This window comes from Schistocerca nitens, chromosome 3 (genome assembly GCF_023898315.1).
Source record: "Schistocerca nitens isolate TAMUIC-IGC-003100 chromosome 3, iqSchNite1.1, whole genome shotgun sequence".
NCBI classification, from domain to species: domain Eukaryota; kingdom Metazoa; phylum Arthropoda; class Insecta; order Orthoptera; family Acrididae; genus Schistocerca; species Schistocerca nitens.
The window spans coordinates 123,574,550-123,594,857 of NC_064616.1; positions in this window are offsets into that span (position 1 = coordinate 123,574,550).

A 20,308-nucleotide genomic window follows, 5' to 3' on the forward strand; every position below is an offset into this window, starting at 1 on the left:
TATATTTTATTATTATATTATTATTATTATATTTTTTATTTGTTACAGTTCATATCCTATTTCAAAATACTGTTTTGGCCAAACCATTTTCTTATAGATTTTCAATGTATTTCTTCCAATTCATCATAGTTAGTTTCTTATATAGTCTACCCCCTCTTAAGCTAACTTAAATCTACTGAGCTCAGATGCTAAACTAAGGAACGAGGCAATGCAGCATCACATAAAACAATTAATATAAACAGCAATGAAAAAAAACGCAGATTTGCGAAGCAAGCAGCATTAAGAAATTAGCAAAGCAATTGTAATATTACAACTAATCTAAGGCAATGTGCAGCAAACAATAAAATTAAATCATTAGTAAAACTGGCTTAACAGAATAATACAAAGTCAAATTCCATAACACTATGCCTGGCAAACAGCAGAAGCAAAAGCAATAAATTATATCTAAACATGACAACGCTCAAGCAGAAAAATATTACAGTAAAGACAACAATGCAGATAAGGGAAATGTATAATCACATCTTAATGTCTATGTAATTAAAGTGGTGCACCACAAAAACTAATTCTAGAAAAGATTACCAAGTACTAGAAAAGAAAATTATGTATGCAGTTCCAGTGAAGGTAAATGCCCTTTTTTTGTGCTCCCTCATTTTTTTGAAAAAATTATTATTTACTCGATCTGTAGACAGAAAATATTTACATTAATACATCTATAAAATTTTATTTTTACCAATGCTGCAGTGCAGCTAGAAACTAGATATCAAATGAAATAAGCAACTATGTACAAAGCAAAGCATAAAAATATCATTCAGTAGTCATGAGGTATTTCATAAGTTAGTAGAAAAATCTCTCAACTAGAGAGACAGTAGTCATAATCAGGTGTATAGACATAAAAATATTTCTCGTCATTTCATTAGGCATCCAGTGTAATCACATGTTTTCAAGTTCGAGCGTGTCGTTTTTACGATGCTTTCTACAAGGGAATGTCAGAAGCGAGGTTAATGGCCTCTTTTTTTTCCACCTAATGGCTTTTTCTCCAGGCGGCTGGCCCAGCTGCGCACCACAATGCATTACATCAAGGTCACTTACCTTTCTTAACGAAATATTTACGACAGCAGTTTTCGCTACAGCGACAGTCTCATATAAAAATATTTCACAGGTCAAGAATTAGCGTTGCAAATCTGTAGAAACAAAATCCTATAAATATAAGTGTCCAAAAAAAAAATATTCGTCAGCATTGTGATACATTCACGCATTTACACACATTTCATAATTCTAAAAGTACGATTCTCGGTTTCCAACATACGTCTTCACAAGGCAGAGTTCCTAACCCCTACTCATTACTCCTTACCTTATTACACATATACAAATTCGTCGACGCTTCTTTAATATTTCATTACATGAAATACGTAGCATAATCAAATTCCTCATATAGCATCAGCTTCTTGACCATAAACATACCTCAGCAGCATAATACACATCGTCGTCGTATAAATAACATCATAACACCTCAGTCAAATCTCAAAATCGTCGTAGCTTCCTCCAATAATATCAAAACTTTAAAAAAATTCTCTGCTCATTTCAATAGTGTCATCTACCTCAAACGTACTTTAAAATCATGATCCCATACCAAATATATCATTCAAAGCTCTCATAGTATCACAATGGTTCTGAAAAAATATGAACAGTTTACAAAGTACAGACAAAATACAGTTTCATAAGTGTGAAGTTACCCAACTGTGTAATTGCGTAAACATGTGTCACTGATGTAGTAAAAAAAATGTTTGTCTCTCTCAGTTAAGTAATCAGATAGCTGTGTAATTCTGTGTTGGAGAAATATGGTACCGATGTGTAAAATTGTATAAGCAAATACCATATTAGCTAGGGCTCCTTGTGTTTGCCACACACATGGTACACAAAGTAAGCGTATACCCCCCTGAGGATTAATGTAATTATACCCTCAGGAGTTACAGATTACAGCAATGGAATGAAATCTATCACGGAAAACTGTCTTTGTAATTCAAAAATCTTGAAAAATAAATGGCTTAAGTACAAAATTAATCTCTCAAATGCATGTCCTGTAGCGCTAAACTGTGCGTCATGTTGTAAGATAATCTCTGTGGATGTCTCGTAATTATCGTCCTCCGAAAGCTAAGTTCTGCAGAAGTCAATTTACTTACCTGATGATAAACAAAAGTGAAATGCTTTGCTTATAGATATCGTAGTTATTACGCTTATTGTTGTGATGAAGAAAGTACTGTACTGTAACGTATTGTTGTGCCACGATAAAGGCTGTCTCATTGTAGCTATACCACTAAAGTTACTAATAAAACATGTTTTTCTTTCCAAAAGAATTCAGAAAACTGTGCAAATATAAAACAGATACACCGCAAAAGCAATATTGTAAATTGTCACTCATTAGTAGCGTCGTGATAAAATCGTGTAGCTGTCACATAAACTAACCTCTGTGTCATCTGGTATCTCACGGAAAGTACTTTAAACCCAGAATGTATTTTCAACTAAACTAAAATGTTGCATTAAAATCTCATTAGCAGTACCAGTATGTGTCCTAAGTATTTAAGCCTGATAGTCGTTATGTAATCGTGCAGCTAACAAGCAAGAATGTACAAATACAACACTGTGTCGTCTGTTCACAATAACAATACATTCGTAATTTCTGTTTAAAAATGTTCCCTTGGTTCTTGACTGGATATTTAACTTCAAACATTGTTGCATGTTAACAGTTACTTAAGTCTAAAAAAGCATACTAGTAATGTAAAGTGAAAAGTTATATGGCAAAGACAAAGTTAAAAAGCAGATTATCTTTCAATAGACGGTTTTACATGTGAAATGTGGTGTAAACCTTTACTCTTCATAGTACTCAGAGTTTGAACTTGATTGCAATTATCGTGCGGTATACGTCAGTAAAGAATGCTACAATTTTTCTCAAGGCTAGCGTCTTATGTTATTTTTTCCGGAGCCAGCGGGCGCACGCGGCTGCCTGCTGTGCGGGTCAGTGCCTGCCTCTTTGTTGGCGCGCGTCGTTAATGGGATTCGGCGACCGAACTTCTACAAATTCGCCTTGCCGAGAGGGCCCTGCCGTGTTTAAATCCCGCCAGTTCTGATGTAATTCAGGTCTGTCGTCACGAATATATCGTCTGTCGTCATGTCGGTAGGTTCCGTAGTTTCTTCCTTGTCCGTCACGTGGTGGAGAATTTCTCCCTGAATCGTAACTGTGCGCCGAACTGTTGCGTCTGAAGTTATTCTGCCTCTCTTGATAATAATTGTTTTGGTTCCCATATTGTCTGTTTCTCTGATTGTCTCTGTGATAGTCATTACTTCGGAAATGCGATCTTTCTCTGTAACAATTACTACTCTGCCAACGGTTGTCATACGGGTGGTGTCTGTTTTGGTCACGATTTGTGTTGTGAGAATAGCCTTGTCGTGTCCAGTTCTTGTTTCTGTCGTCACGGAATTGTGACGTATGTGACCTGTAGCGATTGTTTTCCTGTTTTCGCATCCGGCGACTGTCAGTGTCAATTTCTAATTCTTGTAAGAGTCCCTGAAATGCTTCAATGTCGTCTTTGCAACGTCCTGCCAAAATAATGTGTCGTATATGTTCAGGTAATTTCATTAAGCAAATGCGGATGAGTTCTGAGGGGCTGTATGGGTTTGAAAGATGCTGATTCTTATGCAACATGTCTTCAAACTATTTCATAATACTGGAAAATTCAGATTGTTCGAAACGTTTCATCATTATGATGCTGTGTTTTACTCGGTCTTGTGTGGCTTGATACCAATATGCTGAGAGGAAGGCACGGTAAAATTCTCCTTCGCTGTGGCAATCGTGAATGACCGATCGCATTCTCACAGCTGGTTCATTCTCTAAGTAGCCACACATAAATTCTAATCTGTGTTCTAATGACCAGTTGGGAGGAAAACAATGAGAGAATTGATGGAGCCATGCTTGTGGATGAATGTCGTTGCCAGAATTCTTAAATGTTTTGAATTTACGTGTAGTAATGAACAGCTTATAGTCAAAATCATCATGTCGGCGAGTCGCATATCGGTCATTGTTAGGTCATGTCGGCCGTTCCATCTCAAAATTCGGTGCACATTCCCAATTTCTTTCATAACTTCCGAAATGCCCTGTGTTATTATTTTGCGGCTTTTCCGTATTTCTAAGTCCCTCTTCCCGTGTTGGAGCGCGAGTGTCCTCTGAAATACGTAATTCTTGTATTACCTGTGTCAGCTGATCTTGTACTTCCCGGATTTCTCTTTGGTGTTGCGTATTAATTTGATTCAGATTTTGTTTCAGTTTCCTAATTTGTTCGAACTCTTCTGTGTCATTAAAGACTACCGGTTTTGTGTCGTTCAGATTATCATCTACCTTCGTAGATAAGTTAGTGAACTGATCCGAAAGTTCGGCTACTTTCTCCGATAGTGAACACATTTCCTCAGTGTGTTTTTCTGAACAAAGTTTCAGAGTATCTACTGTGTCCTTTAAGTTATCCTGAGTTTTTGCAAGTTGCGTAACCGAATCGGTAGATGCAACTGAGTCAAATTTAGCTTGCAAGGTCTCATGATTTTCATGAACAATAGTTTGCAGTTCTTTTATGGCTGCTTCGTGATTCTGTAGTGCATTTTCATGCCGCGAAAAAATAGGTTGGAAATGCTCACAAATTTGTGTTTTTACGTCATTACATACTTTTTGACATTTCGATTCGATGTTATGTAACTCAGTAGTTAAATCTTCACGTGTTTGTTCAAGCGTGGTGTGAAGATTTTGTTCCATTGCGTCTAACTGGTGCTGTGTTTGACTCTGATTTTGTTCCATTTGTTTCTGATTTTGTTCCATTTGTTTCTGATTTTGTTCAATTGTGTCTAATTTTTCAAGCTTTTGTACCATTTGTTGCATTAATTGTAATAACAATGCACTGGTGTCTGAAACACGTTCCTCAGTGCTTTTCGGCAGTGTAGTTGCACCGGCAACATTCACATTTTGACAAGCAGAAAATGTGTCTTGACTTATTTGAGAAAACGGTGAGGACCCAAATCCTGAATCCACAGCATTTGTGAGATTGTTTCCTGTCATTTCGGATTCCTGAGGCGAGCTGTCGCCGACCGATCGATCAATAATGCTTCCCTCTTCACTAATTGTTTCACCGCCTACGCCATTGTTTGCCGCCCGCTACATTTCCCTATGCACAGTTACTAAATTACTATTTTGAACATCAGTTAATTCATTACTCGGTGACGCTAACACACTGCTTTCATTTTTACTGTCATTTCTCAGTTTACTTTGGAGCCTAGTATTACGTTTTTCACACGCCATTATTGTCACAGTATTTCACACGACAACACAGAAAAACACAATTTGAAGAGCAAAATTAAGAGAACACATTAACATAACACTGAAAATAATATCTAGTTAATTGCAGCTGCGAAATACTTGGTGCAAATCTACATGCATGCCACAACTATTTTACTATACAACAATGAAAAACTACAACTACAAAGGAGATTCTCTCTAGAATTACGCGCTAGCAATAAACAAAATCTACACTAATTACACAAACTGCAAGAAAAAATCAGAAGATTCCAGTGAGGTATCCTAGGCTAAGGGTCGACATGTGAAACGTCCCCTTTGAACAATTTCACAGGACTGTGCTTAACCTGACACACAATATTTATAGCGCAACGCAATCTGACTTTCAAAATTCCCTACAAAAGAATGGCCCTGACTAACATTAAACTATACGTCTCACAAATCACTTACCCCACAAAAATCTTCGCTGCTCAAGCTACTGCAATACAGCGAGCGCCACTACTGCCAGCTAAATAAAAGATTCAAACTAAGGAAGGCACTAACTACTAATAGGGATAGTTAGCAAATGAAAGATATTAATAGAGAACAAAGAATGTATTTACCTTGAAATCATCATACATATCAGTTCATGACAGATTACAAAACTCCGCCATCTCTCTCCCCACATCCACCACTGCTGGCGGCTCACCTCCAACTGCGCAACGTTACGCGCTGTTCACAGCCAGCTGTCTAACACTACAATGGTTGAGTATTACAACAATGCAAAGCAGCCACAGACTGCACACGGCACAGCCGGTGATTTTCATACTGAGGTGGCGTTACCAATAAATAAACCTAAACAGCCTACTTACAACTCTTCTTACTGTCTATGTTTTGAGCTTTCCTGTGAGAACAGTTTTAGATTCCGATGCTTCACTTCGGGTTTACTGTATCCCTTGGACCATCACATTGACGATGAAACACAGAATTAGTACCGGAATTAAATACAAAAGGCGCAATGCCAACTTAAGTACAAGAAGACTCACTCTTCTTACTGTCTGTGTTTTGAGCTTTCCTGTGAGACCAGTTTTAGATTCCGATGCTTCACTTCAGGTTTACTGTATCCTTTGGACCTTCACATTGACGATGAAAGACAGATATAGCATCGGAATTAAATACAAAAGGCACAATGCCGACTTAAGTACAAGAAGACTCACTCTTCTTCCTGTCTATGTTTTGAGCCTTTACTGTGAGACCAGTTTTAGATTCCGATGCTTCACTTCAGGTTTACTGTATCCCTTGGACCCTCACTTTGACGATAAAACACTGAAATTGCATCGGAATTAAATACAAAAGGCACAATGCCGTCTTAAGTACAAAAAGACTGAGTCTTCTTACTGTCTATGTTTTGAGCCTTCCTGTGAGACCAGTTTTAGATTCCGATGCTTCACGTCAGGTTTACTGTAACCCTTGGACCTTCACATTGACGATAAAACACAGAAATTGTTTCGGAATTAAATACAAAAGGCACAATGCCAACTTAAGTCAAGAAGACTCACTCTTCTTACTGTCTATGTTTTGAGCTTTCCTGTGAGACCAGTTTTAGATTCCGATGCTTCACTTCAGGTTTATTGTATCCCTGGGACCTTCGCATTGACGATGAAACACAGAAATTGCATCGGAATTAAATTCCAAAGGCACAATGCCGACTTAAGTGCAAGATGACTGAGTCTTCTAACTGTCTATGTTTTGAGCCTTCCTGTGAGACAAGTTTTAGATTCCGATGCTTCACTTCAGGTTTATTGTATCCCTTGGACCTTCACATTGACGATGAAACACAGAAATTGCATCGGAATTAAATACAAAAGGCACAATGCCGATTTAAGTACAAGAAGACTGAGTCTTCTTAGTATGTTTTGAGCCTTCCTGTGAGACCAGTTTTAGATTCCGATGCTTCCCGTCAGGTTTACTGTATCCCTTTTACCTTCACACTGACGATGAAACACTGAAATTGCATCGCAATTAAATTCCAAAGACACAATGCCGACTTAAGTGCAAGAGGACTGAGTCTTCTAACTGTCTATGTTTTGAGCCTTCCTGTGAGACCAGTTTTAGATTCCGATGCTTCACTTCAGGTTTATTGTATCCATTGGACCTTCACATTGACGTTGAAACACTGAAATTGCATCGGAATTAAATACAAAAGGCACAATGCCAACTTAATTGCAAGAAGACTGAGTATTCTTACTATGTTTGAGCCTTCCTGTGAGACCAGTTTTAGATTCCGATGCTTCACTTCAGGTTTACTGTATCCCTTGCACCTTCACATTGACGCTAAAACACAGAATTTGCATCGGAATTAAATACAAAAGGCACAATGCCGATTTAAGCACAAGAGGACTGAGTCTTCTTATTGTCTATGTTTTGAGTCTTCCTGTGAGACCAGTTTTAGATTCCGAAGCTTCACTTCAGGTTTACTGTATCCCTTGGACCTTCACATTGACGATGAAACATTGACATTGCATCGGAATTAATACAAAAGTCACAATGCCGACTTAATTACAAGAGGACTGAGACTTCTTACTGTGAATGTTTTGAGCCTTCCAGTGAAACCAGGTTTAGATTCCGATGCTTCACTTGAGGTGTACTCCATCCCTTGGACCTTCACGTTGACAATGACACACAAAAATTACATCGTAATTAAATACAAAATGCACAATGCCGATTTAAGTACAAGAAGACGGAGTCTTCTTACTGTCTATGTTTTGAGCCTTCCTGTGAGACCAGTTTTAGATTCCGATGCTTCACTTCAGGTTTACTGTATCCCTTGGACCTTCACATTGACGACGAAACACAGAAATAGCACCGGAATTAATTACAAAATGCGCAATGCCGACATAAGTACAAGAAGACCCACTCTTCTTACTGTCTGTGTTTTGAGCTTTCCTGTGAGACCAGTTTTAGATTCCGAAGCTTCACTTCAGGTTTACTGTATCCCTTGGACCCTCACATTAACGATAAAACGCTGAAATTGCATCGGAATTAAATACAAAAGGCACAATGCCGACTTAAGTCCAGGAGACTCACGAGCTTTCCTGTGAGACCAGTTTTAGAATCCGATGCTTCACGTCAGGTTTACTGTATCCCTTGGACCTTCACATTGACGCTGAAACACAGAATTTGCATCGGAATTAAATACAAAATGCACAATGCCAACTTAAGGTCAAGAAGACTGACACTTCTTACTGTCTATGTTTTGAGCCTTCCTGTGAGAACAGTTTTAGATTCCGGATCTTCACTGCAGTTTTACTGTATCCCTTGACCCTCACAATGACGATGAAACACAGAAATTGCATCGGAATAAATATAAAAGGCACAACGAAGACGTAAGGACAAGAAGACTGAGTCTTCCTACTGTATGTTTTGAGCCTTCCTGTGAGACCAGTTTTAGATTCCGATGCTTCACTTCAGGTATACTGAATCCCTTGGACATTCACATTGACGATCAAGCACAAAAATTGCATCGGAATTAAATACAAAAGGCACAATGCCGATTTAAGTTCACGAAGACTGAGTCTTCTTAGTGTCTATGTTTTGAGCCTTCTTGTGAGACCAGTTTTAGATTCCGATGCTTCACTTCAGGTTTACTGTATCCCTTGGACCTTCACATTGACGATGAAACACAGAAATTGCATCGCAATTAAATACAAAATGCACAATGCCGACTTAAGTTCAAGAAGACTGACTCTTCTTACTGTCTATGTTTTGAGCCTTCCTGTGAGACCAGTTTTAGATTCCGATGCTTCACTTCAGGTTTACTGTATCCCTTGGACCCTCACATTGACGATAAAACACTGAAATTGCATCGGAATTAAATACAAAAGGCACAATGCCGACTTAAGTCAAGGAGACTCACGAGCTTTCCTGTGAGACCAGTTTTAGATTCCGATGCTTCACGTCAGGTTTACTGTATCACTTGGACCTTCACATTGACGATGAAACACAGAAATTGCATCGGAATTAAATACAAAAGGCACAATGCCGACTTAATTACAAGAAGACTGTGTCTTCTTACTATGTTTTGAGCCTTCCTGTGAGACCAGTTATAAATTCCGATGCTTCGCTTTATGTTTACTGTATCCCTTCGACCTTCACATTGACGATGAAACACAGAAATTGCATCGGAATTAAATACAAAACGCACAATGCCGACTTAGGTACAAGAAGACTGAGTCTTCTTACTGTGAGGCCAGTTTTAGATTCCTATGCTTCACTTCAGGTTTACTGTATCCCTTATACCTTCACGTTGACGATGAAACACAGAAATTGCATCGGAATTAAATACAAAAGGCACATTGCCGATTGAAGTTCAAGAAGACTGAGTCATCTTACTGTCTGTGGTTTGAGCCTTCCTGTGAGACCGGTTATAGATTCCGATGCTTCACTTCAGGTTTACTGTATCCCTTGGACCTTCACATTGACGATGAAACACAGAAATTGCATCGCAATTAAATACAAAATGCACAATGCCGACTTAAGGTCAAGAAGACTGACTCTTCTTACTGTCTATGTTTTGAGCCTTCCTCTGAGACAAGTTTTACATCCGATGCTTCAGTTCAGGTGTATTGAATCCCTTGGACGTTCACATTGACGTTCAAGCACAAAAATTGCAGCGGAATTAAATACAAAAGGCACAATGCCGATATAAGCACAAGAAGACTGAGACTTCTTACTGAGTATGTTTTGAGCCTTCCTGTGAGACCGGTTATAGATTCCGATGCTTCCGTTCAGGTTTACTGTATCCCTTGGACCTTCACATTGACGATGAAACATAGAAATTGCATCGCAATTATATACAAAATGCACAATGCCGACTTAAGGTCAAGAAGACAGACTCTTCTTACTGTCTATGTTTTGAGCCTTCCTGTGAGACCAGTTTTAGATTCCGTAGCTTCACTTCATGTTTGCTGTATCCCTTGGATCTTCACAGTGACGATGAAACACCGAAATTGCATCGGAATTAAATACAAAAGGCACAATGCCGACTTAATTACAAGAAGACTCACGCTTCTTACTGTCTATGTTTCGAGCTTTCCTATGAGACCAGTTTTAGATTCCGATGCTTCACTTCAGTTTTACTGTATCCCTTGGACCTTCACATTGACGATGAAACACAGAAATTGCATCGGAATTAAATACAAAAGGCACAATGCCGATTTACTTACAAGAAGATTGAGTCTTCTTACTGTCTATGTTTTGAGCCTTTCTGTGAGAGCAGTTTTAGATTCCGATGCTTCACTTCAGGTTTACTGTATACCTTGACCCTAACAATGACGATGAAACACAGAAATTGCATCGGAATTAAATACAAAAGGCACAATGAGGACGTAAGAACAAGAAAACTGAGTCTTCTTACTGTCCATGTTTTGAGGTTTCCTGTGAGACCAGTTTTAGATTCCGATGCTTCACTTCAGGTTTACTGTATCCCTTGGACCTTCACATTGACAATGAAACACAGAAACTGCATCGGAATTAAATACAAAAGGCACAATGCCGACTTAAGTACAAGAAGACTGACTCTTCTTACTGTCTATGTTTTGAGTCTTCCTGTGAGACCAGTTTCAGATTCCGATGCTTCAATTCAGGTTTACTGTATCCCTTGGACCTTCACATTGGCGATGAAACACTGAAATTGCATCGGAGTTAAATACAAAAGGCACAATGCCGACTTAATTACAAGAAGACTGAGGCTTCTTACTATGTTTTGAACCTTCCTGTGAGACCAGTTTTAAATTCCGATGCTTCGCTTCATGCTTACTGTATCCCTTTTACATTCACATTGACGATGAAACACAGAAATTGCATCGGAACTAAATACAAAAGGCACAATTCCGTCTTAAGTACAAAAAGACTGAGTCTTCTTACTGTCTATGTTTTGAGCCTTCCTGTGAGACCAGTTTTAGATTCCGATGCTTCACGTCAGGTTTACTGTAACCCTTGGACCTTCACATTGACGATAAAACACAGAAATTGTTTCGGAATTAAATACAAAAGGCACAATGCCAACTTAAGTCAAGAAGACTCACTCTTCTTACTGTCTATGTTTTGAGCTTTCCTGTGAGACCAGTTTTAGATTCCGATGCTTCACTTCAGGTTTATTGTATCCCTGGGACCTTCGCATTGACGATGAAACACAGAAATTGCATCGGAATTAAATTCCAAAGGCACAATGCCGACTTAAGTGCAAGATGACTGAGTCTTCTAACTGTCTATGTTTTGAGCCTTCCTGTGAGACAAGTTTTAGATTCCGATGCTTCACTTCAGGTTTATTGTATCCCTTGGACCTTCACATTGACGATGAAACACAGAAATTGCATCGGAATTAAATACAAAAGGCACAATGCCGATTTAAGTACAAGAAGACTGAGTCTTCTTAGTATGTTTTGAGCCTTCCTGTGAGACCAGTTTTAGATTCCGATGCTTCCCGTCAGGTTTACTGTATCCCTTTTACCTTCACACTGACGATGAAACACTGAAATTGCATCGCAATTAAATTCCAAAGACACAATGCCGACTTAAGTGCAAGAGGACTGAGTCTTCTAACTGTCTATGTTTTGAGCCTTCCTGTGAGACCAGTTTTAGATTCCGATGCTTCACTTCAGGTTTATTGTATCCATTGGACCTTCACATTGACGTTGAAACACTGAAATTGCATCGGAATTAAATACAAAAGGCACAATGCCAACTTAATTGCAAGAAGACAGAGTATTCTTACTATGTTTGAGCCTTCCTGTGAGACCAGTTTTAGATTCCGATGCTTCACTTCAGGTTTACTGTATCCCTTGCACCTTCACATTGACGCTAAAACACAGAATTTGCATCGGAATTAAATACAAAAGGCACAATGCCGATTTAAGCACAAGAGGACTGAGTCTTCTTATTGTCTATGTTTTGAGTCTTCCTGTGAGACCAGTTTTAGATTCCGAAGCTTCACTTCAGGTTTACTGTATCCCTTGGACCTTCACATTGACGATGAAACATTGACATTGCATCGGAATTAATACAAAAGTCACAATGCCGACTTAATTACAAGAGGACTGAGACTTCTTACTGTGAATGTTTTGAGCCTTCCAGTGAAACCAGGTTTAGATTCCGATGCTTCACTTGAGGTGTACTCCATCCCTTGGACCTTCACGTTGACAATGACACACAAAAATTACATCGTAATTAAATACAAAATGCACAATGCCGATTTAAGTACAAGAAGACGGAGTCTTCTTACTGTCTATGTTTTGAGCCTTCCTGTGAGACCAGTTTTAGATTCCGATGCTTCACTTCAGGTTTACTGTATCCCTTGGACCTTCACATTGACGACGAAACACAGAAATAGCACCGGAATTAATTACAAAATGCGCAATGCCGACATAAGTACAAGAAGACCCACTCTTCTTACTGTCTGTGTTTTGAGCTTTCCTGTGAGACCAGTTTTAGATTCCGAAGCTTCACTTCAGGTTTACTGTATCCCTTGGACCCTCACATTAACGATAAAACGCTGAAATTGCATCGGAATGAAATACAAAAGGCACAATGCCGACTTAAGTCCAGGAGACTCACGAGCTTTCCTGTGAGACCAGTTTTAGAATCCGATGCTTCACGTCAGGTTTACTGTATCCCTTGGACCTTCACATTGACGCTGAAACACAGAATTTGCATCGGAATTAAATACAAAATGCACAATGCCAACTTAAGGTCAAGAAGACTGACACTTCTTACTGTCTATGTTTTGAGCCTTCCTGTGAGAACAGTTTTAGATTCCGGATCTTCACTGCAGTTTTACTGTATCCCTTGACCCTCACAATGACGATGAAACACAGAAATTGCATCGGAATAAATATAAAAGGCACAACGAAGACGTAAGGACAAGAAGACTGAGTCTTCCTACTGTATGTTTTGAGCCTTCCTGTGAGACCAGTTTTAGATTCCGATGCTTCACTTCAGGTATACTGAATCCCTTGGACATTCACATTGACGATCAAGCACAAAAATTGCATCGGAATTAAATACAAAAGGCACAATGCCGATTTAAGTTCACGAAGACTGAGTCTTCTTAGTGTCTATGTTTTGAGCCTTCTTGTGAGACCAGTTTTAGATTCCGATGCTTCACTTCAGGTTTACTGTATCCCTTGGACCTTCACATTGACGATGAAACACAGAAATTGCATCGCAATTAAATACAAAATGCACAATGCCGACTTAAGTTCAAGAAGACTGACTCTTCTTACTGTCTATGTTTTGAGCCTTCCTGTGAGACCAGTTTTAGATTCCGATGCTTCACTTCAGGTTTACTGTATCCCTTGGACCCTCACATTGACGATAAAACACTGAAATTGCATCGGAATTAAATACAAAAGGCACAATGCCGACTTAAGTCAAGGAGACTCACGAGCTTTCCTGTGAGACCAGTTTTAGATTCCGATGCTTCACGTCAGGTTTACTGTATCACTTGGACCTTCACATTGACGATGAAACACAGAAATTGCATCGGAATTAAATACAAAAGGCACAATGCCGACTTAATTACAAGAAGACTGTGTCTTCTTACTATGTTTTGAGCCTTCCTGTGAGACCAGTTATAAATTCCGATGCTTCGCTTTATGTTTACTGTATCCCTTCGACCTTCACATTGACGATGAAACACAGAAATTGCATCGGAATTAAATACAAAACGCACAATGCCGACTTAGGTACAAGAAGACTGAGTCTTCTTACTGTGAGGCCAGTTTTAGATTCCTATGCTTCACTTCAGGTTTACTGTATCCCTTATACCTTCACGTTGACGATGAAACACAGAAATTGCATCGGAATTAAATACAAAAGGCACATTGCCGATTGAAGTTCAAGAAGACTGAGTCATCTTACTGTCTGTGGTTTGAGCCTTCCTGTGAGACCGGTTATAGATTCCGATGCTTCACTTCAGGTTTACTGTATCCCTTGGACCTTCACATTGACGATGAAACACAGAAATTGCATCGCAATTAAATACAAAATGCACAATGCCGACTTAAGGTCAAGAAGACTGACTCTTCTTACTGTCTATGTTTTGAGCCTTCCTCTGAGACAAGTTTTACATCCGATGCTTCAGTTCAGGTGTATTGAATCCCTTGGACGTTCACATTGACGTTCAAGCACAAAAATTGCAGCGGAATTAAATACAAAAGGCACAATGCCGATATAAGCACAAGAAGACTGAGACTTCTTACTGTCTATGTTTTGAGCCTTCCTGTGAGACCGGTTATAGATTCCGATGCTTCCGTTCAGGTTTACTGTATCCCTTGGACCTTCACATTGACGATGAAACATAGAAATTGCATCGCAATTATATACAAAATGCACAATGCCGACTTAAGGTCAAGAAGACAGACTCTTCTTACTGTCTATGTTTTGAGCCTTCCTGTGAGACCAGTTTTAGATTCCGTAGCTTCACTTCATGTTTGCTGTATCCCTTGGATCTTCACAGTGACGATGAAACACCGAAATTGCATCGGAATTAAATACAAAAGGCACAATGCCGACTTAATTACAAGAAGACTCACGCTTCTTACTGTCTATGTTTCGAGCTTTCCTATGAGACCAGTTTTAGATTCCGATGCTTCACTTCAGTTTTACTGTATCCCTTGGACCTTCACATTGACGATGAAACACAGAAATTGCATCGGAATTAAATACAAAAGGCACAATGCCGATTTACTTACAAGAAGATTGAGTCTTCTTACTGTCTATGTTTTGAGCCTTTCTGTGAGAGCAGTTTTAGATTCCGATGCTTCACTTCAGGTTTACTGTATACCTTGACCCTAACAATGACGATGAAACACAGAAATTGCATCGGAATTAAATACAAAAGGCACAATGAGGACGTAAGAACAAGAAAACTGAGTCTTCTTACTGTCCATGTTTTGAGGTTTCCTGTGAGACCAGTTTTAGATTCCGATGCTTCACTTCAGGTTTACTGTATCCCTTGGACCTTCACATTGACAATGAAACACAGAAACTGCATCGGAATTAAATACAAAAGGCACAATGCCGACTTAAGTACAAGAAGACTGACTCTTCTTACTGTCTATGTTTTGAGTCTTCCTGTGAGACCAGTTTCAGATTCCGATGCTTCAATTCAGGTTTACTGTATCCCTTGGACCTTCACATTGGCGATGAAACACTGAAATTGCATCGGAGTTAAATACAAAAGGCACAATGCCGACTTAATTACAAGAAGACTGAGGCTTCTTACTATGTTTTGAACCTTCCTGTGAGACCAGTTTTAAATTCCGATGCTTCGCTTCATGCTTACTGTATCCCTTTTACATTCACATTGACGATGAAACACAGAAATTGCATCGGAACTAAATACAAAAGGCACAATTCCGATTAAGGTACAAGAAGACTGAGTCTTCTTACTGTCTCTGTTTTGTGCCTTCCTGTGAGACCAGTATTATATTCCGATGCTGCAGTTCAGGTTTACTGTATCCCGTGGACCTTTACATTGACCATGAAACAAAGAAATTGCATCGGAATGAAATACAAAAGGCACAATGCCGACTTAAGTACAAGAAGGCTCACTCTTCTCACTGTTTATGTTTTGAGCCATTCTGTGAGACCAGTTTTAGATTCCGATGCTTCTGTTCTGGTTTACTGTATCCCTTGGACCTTCACATTGACGATGAAACACAGAAATTGCATCGGAATTAAATAGAAATGGCACAATGCCGATTTAAGTATAAGAAGACTGAGTCTTCTTACTGTCTATGTTTTGAGCCTTCCTGTGAGACCAGTTTTAGATTCCGATGCTTCCCGTCAGGTTTACTGTATCCCTTTTACCTTCACACTGACGATGAAACACTGAAATTGCATCGCAATTAAATTCCAAAGACACAATGCCGACTTAAGTGCAAGAGGACTGAGTCTTCTAACTGTCTATGTTTTTAGCCTTCCTGTGAGACCAGTTTTAGATTCCGATGCTTCACTTCAGGTTTATTGTATCCATTGGACTTACACATTGACGTTGAAACACTGAAATTGCATCGGAATTAAATACAAAAGGCACAATGCCGACTTAATTACAAGAAGACTGAGTATTCTTACTATGTTTGAGCCTTCCTGTGAGACCAGTTTTAGATTCCGATGCTTCACTTCAGGTTTACTGTATCCCTTGCACCTTTACATTGACGCTAAAACACAGAATTTGCATCGCAATTAAATACAAAAGCCACAATGCCGATTTAAGCACAAGAAGACTGAGTCTTCTTATTGTCTATGTTTTGAGTCTTCCTGTGAGACCAGTTTTAGATTCCGAAGCTTCACTTCAGGTTTACTGTATCCCTTGGACCTTCACATTGACGATGAAACATTGACATTGCATCGGAATTAATACAAAGACACAATGCCGACTTAATTACAAGAAGACTGAGACTTCTTACTGTGAATGTTTTGAGCCTTCCAGTGAAACCAGTTTTAGATTCCGATGCTTCACTTCAGGTTTACTGTATCCCTTGGACCTTCACATTGACGACGAAACACAGAAATAGCACCGGAATTAATTACAAAATGCGCAATGCCGACATAAGTACAAGAAGACCGACTCTTCTTACTGTCTGTGTTGTGAGCTTTCCTGTGATACCAGTTTTAGATTCCGATGCTTCACTTCAGGTTTACTGTATCCCTTGGACCTTCTCATTGACGATGAAAGACTGAAATTTCATCGGAATTAAATACAAAAGCCACAATGCCGACTTAAGTACAAGAAGACCCACTCTTCTTTCTGTCTGTGTTTTGAGCCTTTACTGTGAGACCAGTTTTAGATTCCGATGCTTCACTTCAGGTTTACTGTATCCCTTGGACCCTCACATTGACGATAAAACACTTAAATTGCATCGGAATTAAATACAAAAGGCACAATGCCGACTTAAGTCAAGGAGACTCACGAGCTTTCCTGTGAGACCAGTTTTAGATTCCGATGCTTCACGTCAGGTTTACTGTATCCCTTGGACCTTCACATTGACGATGAAACACAGAAATTGCATCGGAATTAAGTACAACTGGCACAATGCCAACTCAAGGACAAGGAGACAGAGTCCTCTTACTGTCTATCTTTGAGCCTTCCTGTGAGACCAGTTTTAGATTCCGAACCATCACTTCAGGTTTACTGTATCCCTTGCCCCTTCCCATTGACGCTGAAACACAGAATTTGCATCGGAATTAAATACAAAAGGCACAATGCCGACTTAAGGACAAGAAGACTGACTCTTCTTACTGTCTATGTTTTGAGCTTTCCTGTGATACCAGTTTTAGATTCCGATGCTTCACTTCAGGTTTACTGTATCCCTTGGACCTTCTCATTGACGATGAAACACAGAAATAGCACCGGAATTAAATACAAAAAGCGCAATGCCGACTTAAGAACAAGAAGACTCACTCTTCTTACTGTCTGTGTTTTGAGCTTTCCTGTGAGACCAGTTTTAGATTCCGATGCTTCACGTCAGGTTTACTGTATCCCTTGGACCTTCACATTGACGACGAAACACAGAAATAGCACCGGAATTAATTACAAAATGCGCAATGCCGACATAAGTACTAGAAGACCCACTCTTCTTACTGTCTGTGTTTTGAGCTTTCCTGTGAGACCAGATTTAGATTTCGTTGCTTCAATTCAGGTTTACTGTATCCTTTGGACCTTCACATTGACGATGAAAGACAGAAATTGCATCGGAATTAAATACAAAAGGCACAATGCCGACTTAAGTACATGAAGACTCACTCATGTTTCTGTCTATGTTTTGAGCCTTTACGGTGGGACCAGTTTTAAATTCCGATGCTTCACTTCAGGTCTACTGTATCCCTTGACCCTCACAATGACGATGAAACACAGAAATTGCATCGGAATAAATATAAAAGGCACAATGAAGACGTAAGGACAAGAAGACTGAGTCCTCCTACTGTATGTTTTGAGCCTTCCTGTGAGACCAGTTTTAGATTCCGATGCTTCACTTCAGGTATACTGAATCCCTTGGACATTCACATTGACGATTAAGCACAAAAATTGCATCGGAATTAAATACAAAAGGCACAATGCCGATTTAAGTTCAACAAGACTGAGTCTTCTTAGTGTCTATGTTTTGAGCCTTCTTGTGAGACCAGTTTTAGATTCCGATGCTTCACTTCAGGTTTACTGTATCCCTTGGACCTTCACATTGACGATGAAACACAGAAATTGCATCGCAATTAAATACAAAATGCACAATGCCGACTTAAGTTCAAGAAGACTGACTCTTCTTACTGTCTATGTTTTGAGCCTTCCTGTGAGACCAGTTTTAGATTCCGATGCTTCACTTCAGTTTTACTGTATCCCTTGGACCCTCACATTGACGATAAAACACTGAAATTGCATCGGAATTAAATACAAAAGGCAGAATGCCGACTTAAGTCAAGGAGACTCACGAGCGTTCCTGTGAGACCAGTTTTAGATTCCGATGCTTCACGTCAGGTTTACTGTATCCGTTGGACCTTCACATTGACGATGAAACACAGAAATTGCATCGGAATTAAATACAAAAGGCACAATGCCGACTTAATTACAAGAAGACTGTGTCTTCTTACTATGTTTTGAGCCTTCCTGTGAGACCAGTTTTAAATTCCGATGCTTCGCTTTATGTTTACTGTATCCCTTCGACCTTCACATTGACGATGAAACACAGAACTTGCATCGGAATTAAATACAAAACGCACAATGCCGACTTAGGTACAAGAAGACTGAGTCTTCTTACTGTGAGACCAGTTTTAGTTTCCGATGCTTCACTTCAGGTTTACTGTATCCCTTATACCTTCACGTTGACGATGAAACACAGAAATTGCATCGGAATTAAATACAAAAGGCACATTGCCGATTTAAGTTCAAGAAGACTGAGTCATCTTACTGTCTGTGGTTTGAGCCTTCCTGTGAGACCGATTATAGATTCCGATGCTACACTTCAGGTTTACTGTATCCCTTGGACCTTCACATTGACGATGAAACATAGAAATTGCATCGCAATTAAATACAAAATGCACATTGCCGACTTAAGGTCAAGAAGACTGACTCTTCTTACTGTCTATGTTTTGAGCCTTCCTGTGAGACCAGTTTTAGATTCCGTAGCTTCACTTCATGTTTGCTGTATCCCTTGGACCTTCACAGTGACGATGAAACACCGAAATTGCATCGGAATTAAATACAAAAGGCACAATGCCGACTTAATTACAAGAAGACTCACTCTTCTTACTGTCTATGTTTCGAGCTTTCCTATGAGACCAGTTTTAGATTCCGATGCATCACTTCAGTTTTACTGTATCCCTTGGACCTTCACATTGACGATGAAACACAGAAATTGCATCGGAATTAAATACAAAAGGCACAATGCCGATTTACTTACAAGAAGACTGAGTCTTCTTACTGTCTATGTTTTGAGCCTTTCTGTGAGACCAGTTTTAGATACCGATGCTTCACTTCGGGTTTACTGTATCCCTTGGACCTTCACATTGACGATGTTGTTAACAATGGAGAGACGTCTACAAACGTTAAAGTAACCTCTGGCGTGCCACAGGGGAGTGTTATGGGACCATTGCTTTTCACAATATATATAAATGACCTAGTAGGTAGTGTCGGAAGTTCCATGCGGCTTTTCGCGGATGATTCTGTAGTATACAGAGAAGTTGCAGCATTAGAAAATTGTAGCGAAATGCAGGAAGATCTGCAGCGGGTAGGCACTTGGTGCAGGGTGTGGCAACTGTCCCTTAACATAGACAAATGTAATGTATTGCGAATACATAGAAAGGAGGATCTTTTACTGTAAGATTATGTGATTGCGGAACAAACACTGGTAGCAGTTACTTCTGTAAAATATCTGGGAGTATGTGTGCGGAACGATTTGAGGTGGAATGATCATATAAAATTAATTGTTGGTAAGGCGGGTACCA